Below are 10,129 nucleotides of genomic sequence, written 5' to 3' on the forward strand. Positions count from 1 at the left end.
ATCAGCAAAAATCTCCTACAAGGCACTATAAAATAAGGCTTGTTCTAGATCATGGGTCTGTCCAAAGGGGAATGTTAAGGGGTAGAATGGATGATGGATGCATTGTGGACTTATAACTTTAAGATTAATACTGTTATGCCCCAATAATGGGTCTATGATTAAAGGAGCGAGACTGATGTAAAGCAAAGGTCAAGCAAAGCTTTATTTCATGCCAAGCATCAAGAATCTAACCAAACGTTCGGGGCCTCTTATGAGAGAAGGCAACCCTTTGCTGTTTCACAGTCTAGCTTTTAAGGACAAAGACCATGCAGTCAGGCCTGGCCACGCACAGGTGACCAATGAGATTTTAACGCACACAGGAAACTCCACAGTGAGGCTAGATGACCAATTGAGGTTCAATTTACCCTAGTATAGACATTTGACCCAGCCTATTACACCTTGATTAGGATTAGTGCCAAAAAGGTTCCCAAAGAGCAGAGGAGTGGGGCATACTCCTTAGTATCTAGGGAGACAATATGCAAACACCGCCCCCCCTCCCGCTGATTGATGTCTCCACCTGGCCTGACCCACTTTTGTATATGGGCTTTGTTACCTGGAGCTGATTACCAGGACTTGTTTTTAAGTGAATCCCCTGGGGGAAGGGGAGCAAGGATAGTTTAAGGGTTAACCTCAATGAAAGCCTCTTGCTAAAATATAAAAATATAAAATAGGTCCTTACATTACAACAACTCAGTAGGGAAAGTCCCAGTGTGGTGATAAAAGAAGTGAGGTAACTTGCATTGCACATTTTTTTTTAAAACGTGTAAGTTGTATTTTTCCGTGCCATTACATCATACTTTATCTTCATCTCTGTCTACTAGTTTAAAACTAGTTAAACAAATTCAACAATTTTTTAAAAAATATTTTATTTATTTATTTAAGAGCAAAAGCCAGAGAGAGAGAGAGAGAGAGCATGAGCAATATGGGGCTCGATCCCAGGACTCTTGAGATCCTGATCTGAACCAAAGGCAGACACTTAACTGACTAAGCAAATGAGACTCCCACAAACTCAACAATTTTATAAAATTTTTATTTGTTGGGGTGTCTGGATGGAACAGTCAGTAAAATATGTAAACCTTGATCGTGGGGTTGTACGTTTGAAATCCACCTTGGGTGTAGAGGTTTTATTTAAAAATAAAATCTTTAAAAAAATTTTTTTTCATTTTTTTATTTAAGCCATTGTATGGCAGTGTTGATCACTATATTGTACACCTGAAAGTAATATTAACCTTATTTTAACTAACTCCAATTTAAATAAAAACTTTAAAAATAAAATAAAAATAATAATCATAAAAATAAAAAAGAGGAAAAATTATTTGGCAGGCAATTTTCTTAATTGCATTATTATTTATTATTATCATAGTCTGTGTGTGTCGGTGGGAGGTGGCTGGTATTACAGTGAGTTCCATATCTGTGTTACACTGAGGTCCATGTCTGTAGTCAGTCTTTTTTTTCTTTTAGTTTATTTTCAGGGATCCAAAATTCATTGTTTATGCACCACACCCAGTGCTTCATGTAATAAATTCCCTCCTTAATACCCACCACTGGGCTCACCCAACCACCTGCCACCCTCCTCTTCAAAACCCTCAGTTTGTTTCTCAGAGTCCACAGTCTCTCATGGTTTGTCTCTCCCTCCGATTTCCCCCAGCACACTTCTCTCCATCTCCCAGTGTCCTCCACGTTATTCCTTATGTATTGAGTCTTATAAAAACTTTTATTTCTTTCCCTATTCTGCTTTGCATATGCTTACCTTAGATGTTAAAATGTTATAAACCTCTCCTGCCTGGTCCATTTTCTCTCTCTTCTCTCATGATTTCTCATGCTCTCCCTGCCAACCCCACATGCCTTACAATATCTGGATATGACTAATTTCTTCCTGAGCTACTTTATTCTACTCTGCCATATGGTCGCCCTTCCCTCTTCTGTACCATATCTTCTATCCCCTGCATTTGTGCTTTAACAATACCTAATTCTTTTCACTGCATCTGTATCTTTGAGGTCAATACTCAGTAGTGCAATCACTGGGTCATAGGCTAGCTCTATTTTACTGGAAAGAATGGCCATATGCACCCCAGTGTTCATAGCAGCAATGTCCACTATAGCCATTCTGTTGAAAGAGCCAAGATCCCCTACAACAGACAAACGGATAAAGAAGATGTGATCCAAGGATACAATGGAATATCACTCAGCCATCAGAAAGGATGAATACCCAACTTTTGCATCAACATGGATGGGACTGTAGGAGATTATGTTAAGTGAAATAAGTCAAGCAGTGAAAGTCAATCATCATATGGTTTCACTTATTTGTGGAACCTAAGGAATAGCATGGAGGACATTAGGAGAAGGAAAGGAAAAATGAAGTGGGGGTATTGGAGGGGGAAATGAAACATGAAAAACTATGGACTCCAAGAAACAAACTGAGGGTTTTAAAGATGAGAAGGATGTGGGGATGGGTGAGCCTGGTGATGAGTATTAAGGAGGGCACATATTGCATGGGGCACTGGGTGTTTTACACAAACAATGAATCATGGAACACTACTTCAAAAACTAATGATGTATTGTATGGTAACTAGCATAACAGAATTAAAAAAAAAAAGGAGGGGGACAATACCTAACACTCAATCTTTGCTAGTTTCTTGTTTACCTCCTTTTAAGAGTAAGCTCATTAGTGTTTTTGTTTGTTTGTTTGTTTGTTTTTTTGTCTCAACTAAAAGAAGAAAAATAATACACATTATTTTGAAAACTTTTTGAACAGTGTACAAACGTTAGTCAAGTCCACAATGTCTCATCTCTTCTTCCTCCTAACATGGCTAAGTTGAAAAACCCTTTATCTGGGAAAAGATCATTCTCCAGCCACCTTGTGTAAGATTTTGGCTTTAGCTTAGATTATCCTTTCTTTCCTTTTCTGAAAATAAGTTGAAAATATTAATAGCCTCAGTTTCTTCTTCCAAAATATGACTGCTTCTTTACCAAGTGCAAAAGCAACCCATTTTGACCATAGTAAACAGCTTGGACCTACTTTTTTTGGCTCACTGTTTTAGTGAGACAAGTGGAGTGAAGATGACACACCATTTCCAAATGTATTAATAATTGGTAGACCATACTTCTAAATTGAAGTTTTGTTGCCATTAAACTACGACCAGACTCGCTATAATTACAGAGGTAAATTCTTTATATTTACTATATTTGAAATTACCATATAATACCAAAATAAAATTATGATTATGTGAAGAGTCTGTAATATTAAGAAGATGACTTTGAAATGATTGCTTATCTAAATGAAATTTCCCATTTTATAATCTTGTATAAGCTTCCATTGTCATTTCTATTTAAAATCTATTAGAAGGCACTCTTATTTTCCCTTAAGTGGTAAGTCAAATGTGGAACAAATTCATCCCAAAGGAACTGATTCTATGTTCCACTGAAGACCAGGTGGCTTCCATGTGGCATTTTGCCTCTTGCATATTGTTCATCTCCTACAACAAATGAGGGTATGCACTTTAGTAAACTAATTCAACTCAATTAGAGACATTGTCTTCAAGGGATAACATCATAGAGACTAGAATCAGAATCATACTTTTGGGAAAATTGGGCCCAGGATTTTTGTTTTGTTTTGTTTTGTTTTAAGATTTTATTTATTTATTTGACAGACAGAGACCACAAGTAGGCAAAGAGGCAGGGGCGGGGGTGGGAAGCAGGCACCCTGCTGAACAGAGAGCCTGATGCAGAGCTCGATCCCAGGACCCTGAGATCATGGCCTGAGCCGAAGGCAGAGGCTTAACCCACTGAGCTACCCAGGTGCCCCTGGGCCCAGGTTTTGATGGCTTCTTTCCTCAATCTTATAAAACCTATTTGAACTCTACTGGATGCCAGAACTGCTTAAAAATATTTGGTCCCTTGTAATTTTAACCTTCCAGTATTCAATGCACCTGATCCATGTAATATCCTATAGTATTTTTGTCAAATGAAGACTCTCAAAGTGTGTTTCTTGGGAGACACTTTTCAATTGGTTGCTTACATTTCTGCATTTATTATTTGTTCTAGGCCATCCTTTGAAGATGGTTGTATTGAATAGACTTGGAAGACAGAAATAGTATCTTTTTTTTAACTTAACCTGTTGTGTTTGCAAATATTATCTGCCTCTGTTTTGATTCTTCTTGTGGGAACTGAGGCTCAGAACTGATATATAACTCCCATCCCTACACACACACACACACACACACACACACACACACACACACAAATACTGTTAATATTCTGGCTACCTCTATTGCCGTGAATATTAAACTATATTATTTCTGAACCATGAGTCTGCGTCTTCTATCAACACCCAAGAAACTACGGCAGACTCATACACCAGCTTTCAAATAAGGGAAAATAATCTCAGATGCTTTATATTTTTTGATAGTGTTACCTACTTCTGAACATATGACTGAACACATATAAAGCTGGAGCCCTGACCATTTAGAGCTTCTTCTGTGGAAGAACTATGCATTCACTAGTAAGCAAAAGTAGTTTCATCTTTTTTTTTTCCTCCTGGACACCATTTCCTCTCTCACACTGTTGCTCAAATTGGATGGAGTCTAAGGTCCTTTGAGGAAATTTTTGTTTAATGACTCAAAATAAAATAGGAAGAGTCTAAAGTGCTAAAAATAATTCTAGATAAAAGGTATAAGATCATGCCGGAAAGGATAGTAATTTTATCTAAAAACTGCCTGTTCACCCCTTATTTGTTCATTAACTAATCTCCAAATTCCTGACTAAATCCCTTTTGTAAGCCAGAATGTGAGCTAAAAACTGGGATTTTAAAAAATTTTCATTTGAAATCCAGTTAGTTAACATATATGGTTGTATTAGTTTCATGTGTACAATATAACATATAGCACTCAGTGCTCATCATGACAAGTGCTCTAATTAACCCCATCACTTATTTAATCCATCACTCCTTTCAGATCCCCTCAAGTAACCATCAGTTTGTTCTCCGTAATGAAATGTCTGTTTCTTGCTTTGTTTCTCTTTCTATGTCTTATTATTTCCCCTTTGCTTGTTTGTTTTCTTTCTTTTATTCCATATATGAGTAAAGGTATTTGTCTTTCTCTGACTGACTTATTTCACTTTTAGCATTATACTGTCTAGTTCCAACCATGTTATTGCAAATGGCAAGATTTCAGTCTTTTTTATGGTAGAATAATATTCCATTGTATATACATACCACTTATTCTTTATTTATTCATCAATTGATGGATACTTGGGCGCTTTCCATATCTTAGCTTTATAAATAATGCTGCTATAAACATAGGGGTGCTAGCATCCCTTTGAATAAGTTTTCTTATATTCATTGGGTAAATACACACCAACAGGATTGTTGGATCACAAAGGACTTCTATTTTTAAATTTTATGGAAATTCCATACTGTTTTCAAATATGGCTGTATCAGTTTGCATCACCACCAACAGTTCACAATTGTTACTTTTTCTTTTTTTTTTTTAAGATTTTATTCATTTGACAGAGAGAGATCACAAGTAGAGAGAGAGAGAGGAGGGAGCAGGCTCCATGCCTGGCAGAGAGCGCGATGTGGGACTTGATCCCAGGACCCTGAGATCATGACCTGAGCTGAAGGCAGAGGCTTAACCCACTGAGCCACCCAGGCAGCCCCCACAAGTGTTACTTTTTCACATCCTCTCCAACACCTTTTGTTTCTTGTAGTGTTGATTTTAGCCATTCTGACAGGTGTGAGGTGGTATCTCTTTCTAGTTTTGCTTTGCAATTTCCTGATGATACATGATGATGGACATCTTTTCATGTATCTACTGAACATTTGAATGTGTTCTTTGGGGAAACACTTGTTTATGTCTTCTATCCATGGTTTTATTGGATTATTTGTTTTTGGATGTTGACTAAAAACTGGATATTAAGTAACACACAAGACAGGTTTCCTTGAGCTTAAATTTTATTTGCATGAGTATCATGAGTATCAAAGGACCTTAGACTCCATCCAATTTGAGCAACAGTGTGAGAGAGGAAATGGTGTCCAGGAGGAAAAAAAAAAAAGATGAAACTACTATTGTTTACTAGTGAATGCATAGTTCTTCCACAGAAGAAGCTCTAAATGGTCAGGGCTCCAGCTTTATATGTGTTCAGTCATATGTTCAGAAGTAGGTAACACTATCAAAAAATATAAAGCATCTGAGATTATTTTCCCTTATTTGAAAGCTGGTGTATGAGTCTGCCGTAGTTTCTTGGGTGTTGATAGAAGACGCAGACTCATGGTTCAGAAATAATATAGTTTATTATTCACAGCAATAGAGGTAGCCAGAATATTAACAGTATTTGTGTGTGTGTGTGTGTTTGTGTTTGTGTGTGTGTGTGTGTGTGTGTGTGTGTAGGGATGGGAGTTATATATCAGTTCTGAGCCTCAGTTCCCACAAGAAGAATCAAAACAGAGGCAGAAAATATTTGCAAACACAACAGGTTAAGTTAAAATTAAAAGATACTATTTCTGTCTTCCAAGTCTATTCAATACAACCATCTTCAAAGGATGGCCTAGAACAAATAATAAATGCAGAAATGTAAGCAACCAATTGAAAAGTGTCTCCCAAGAAACACACTTTGAGAGTCTTCATTTGACAAAAATACTATAGGATATTACATGGATCAGGTGCATTGAATACTGGAAGGTTAAAATTACAAGGGACCAAATATTTTTAAGCAGTTCTGGCATCCAGTAGAGTTCAAATAGGTTTTATAAGATTGAGGAAAGAAGCCATCAAAACCTGGGCCCAGGGGCACCTGGGTAGCTCAGTGGGTTAAGCCTCTGCCTTCGGCTCAGGCCATGATCTCAGAGCCCTGGGATCGAGCTCTGCATCGGGCTCTCTGTTCAGCAGGGAGCCTGCTTCCCCCCCCCCCCCCCGCTATTTGCCTACTTGTGGTCTCTGTCTGTCAAATAAATAAATAAAATCTTAAAACAAAACAAAACAAAAATCCTGGGCCCAATTTTCCCAAAATATGATGCTGATTCTAGTCTCTATGATGTTATCCCTTGAAGACAATGCCTCTAATTGAGTTGAATTAGTTTAATAAAGAGCATACCCCCATTTGTTGTAGGAGATGAACAATATGCAAGAAGCAAAATGCCACATGGAAGCCACCTGGTCTTCAGTGGAACATAGAATCAGTTCCTTTGGGATGAATTTGTTCCACATTTGACTTACCACTTAAGGGAAAATAAGAGTGTCTTCTAATAGATTTTAAATAGGAAATGAAAACGGAAGCTTATACAAGATTATAAAATGGGAAATTTCATTTAGATAATCAATCATTTCAAAGTCATCTTCTTAATATTACAGACTCTTCACATAATCATAATTTTATTTTGGTATTATATGGTAATTTCAAATATAGTAAATATAAAGAATTTACCTCTGTAATTATAGCGAGTCTGGTCGTAGTTTAATGGCAACAAATCTTCAATTTAGAAGTACGGTCTACCAATTATTAATACATTTGGAAATGGTGTGTCATCTTCACTCCACTTGTCTCACTAAAACAGTGAGCCAAAAAAAGTAGGTCCAAGCTGTTTACTATGGTCAAATGGGTTGCTTTTGCACTTGGTAAAGAAGCAGTCATATTTTGGAAGAAGAAACTGAGGCTATTAATATTTTCAACTTATTTTCAGAAAAGGAAAGAAAGGATAATCTAAGCTAAAGCCAAAATCTTACACAAGGTGGCAGGAGAATGATCTTTTCCCAGATAAAGGGTTTTTCATCTTAGCCATGTTAGGAGGAAGAAGAGATGAGACATTGTGGACTTGACTAACGTTTGTACACTGTTCAAAAAGTTTTCAAAATAATGTGTATTATTTTTCTTCTTTTAGTTGAGACAAAAAAAAAAACAAACAAACCAAAAAAAAAAAAAAAACACTAATGAGCTTACTCTTAAAAGGAGGTAAACAAGAAACTAGCAAATATTGAGTGTTAGGTATTGTCCCCCTCCTTTATTTTTTTTAATTATGTTATGTTAGTTACCATACAATACATCATTAGTTTTTGAAGTAGTGTTCCATGATTCATTATTTGTGTAAAACACCCAGTGCCCCATGCAATATGTGCCCTCCTTAATACCCATCACCAGGCTCACCCATCCCCACATCCTTCTCATCTTTAAAACCCTCAGTTTGTTTCTTGGAGTCCATAGTTTTTCATGTTTCATTTCCCCCTCCAATACCCCCACTTCATTTTTCCTTTCCTTCTCCTAATGTCCTCCATGCTATTCCTTAGGTTCCACAAATAAGTGAAACCATATGATGATTGACTTTCACTGCTTGACTTATTTCACTTAACATAATCTCCTACAGTCCCATCCATGTTGATGCAAAAGTTGGGTATTCATCCTTTCTGATGGCTGAGTGATATTCCATTGTATCCTTGGATCACATCTTCTTTATCCGTTTGTCTGTTGTAGGGGATCTTGGCTCTTTCAACAGAATGGCTATAGTGGACATTGCTGCTATGAACACTGGGGTGCATATGGCCCTTCTTTCCAGAAAAATAGAGCTAGCCTATGACCCAGCGATTGCACTACTGAGTATTGACCTCAAAGATACAGATGCAGTGAAAAGAATTAGGTATTGTTAAAGCACAAATGCAGGGGATAGAAGATATGGTACAGAAGAGGGAAGGGCGACCATATGGCAGAGTAGAATAAAGTAGCTCAGGAAGAAATTAGTCATATCCAGATATTGTAAGGCATGTGGGGTTGGCAGGGAGAGCATGAGAAATCATGAGAGAAGAGAGAGAAAATGGACCAGGCAGGAGAGGTTTATAACATTTTAACATCTAAGGTAAGCATATGCAAAGCAGAATAGGGAAAGAAATAAAAGTTTTTATAAGACTCAATACATAAGGAATAACGTGGAGGACACTGGGAGATGGAGAGAAGTGTGCTGGGGGAAATCGGAGGGAGAGACAAACCATGAGAGACTGTGGACTCTGAGAAACAAACTGAGGGTTTTGAAGAGGAGGGTGGCAGGTGGTTGGGTGAGCCCAGTGGTGGGTATTAAGGAGGGAATTTATTACATGAAGCACTGGGTGTGGTGCATAAACAATGAATTTTGGATCCCTGAAAATAAACTAAAAGAAAAAAAAGACTGACTACAGACATGGACCTCAGTGTAACACAGATATGGAACTCACTGTAATACCAGCCACTTCCCACCGACACACACAGACTATGATAATAATAAATAATAATGCAATTAAGAAAATTGCCTGCCAAATAATTTTTCCTCTTTTTTATTTTTATGATTATTATTTTTATTTTATTTTTAAAGTTTTTATTTAAATTGGAGTTAGTTAAAATAAGGTTAATATTACTTTCAGGTGTACAATATAGTGATCAACACTGCCATACAATGGCTTAAATAAAAAAATGAAAAAAAAATTTTTTAAAGATTTTATTTTTAAATAAAACCTCTACACCCAAGGTGGATTTCAAATGTACAACCCCAAGATCAAGATTTACATATTTTACTGACTGTTCCAGCCAGGCACCCCAACAAATAAAAATTTTATAAAATTGTTGAGTTTGTGGGAGTCTCATTTGCTTAGTCAGTTAAGTGTCTGCCTTTGGCTCAGATCAGGATCTCAAGAGTCCTGGGATCGAGCCCCATATTGCTCATGCTCTCTCTCTCTCGCTCTGGCTTTTGCTCTTAAATAAATAAATAAAATATTTTTTAAAAAATTGTTGAATTTGTTTAACTAGTTTTAAACTAGTAGACAGCGATGCAGATAAAGTATGATGTCATGGCACGGAAAAATACAACTTACACGTTTTAAAAAAAAATGTGCAATGCAAGTTACCTCACTTCTTTTATCACCACTCTGGTACTTTACCTACTGAGTTGTTGTAATGTAAGGACCTATTTTATATTTTTATATTTTAGCAAGAGGCTTTCATTGAGGTTAACCCTTAAACTGTCCTTGTTCCCCTTCCCCCAGGGGATTCACTTAAAAACAAGTCCTGGAAATCAGCTCCAGGTAACAAAGCCCATATACAAGGGTGGGTCAGACCAGGTGGAGACATCAATCAGCGG

Source organism: Mustela nivalis (assembly GCF_964662115.1).
Source record: "Mustela nivalis genome assembly, contig: HAP1_SCAFFOLD_336, whole genome shotgun sequence".
NCBI lineage: Eukaryota > Metazoa > Chordata > Mammalia > Carnivora > Mustelidae > Mustela > Mustela nivalis.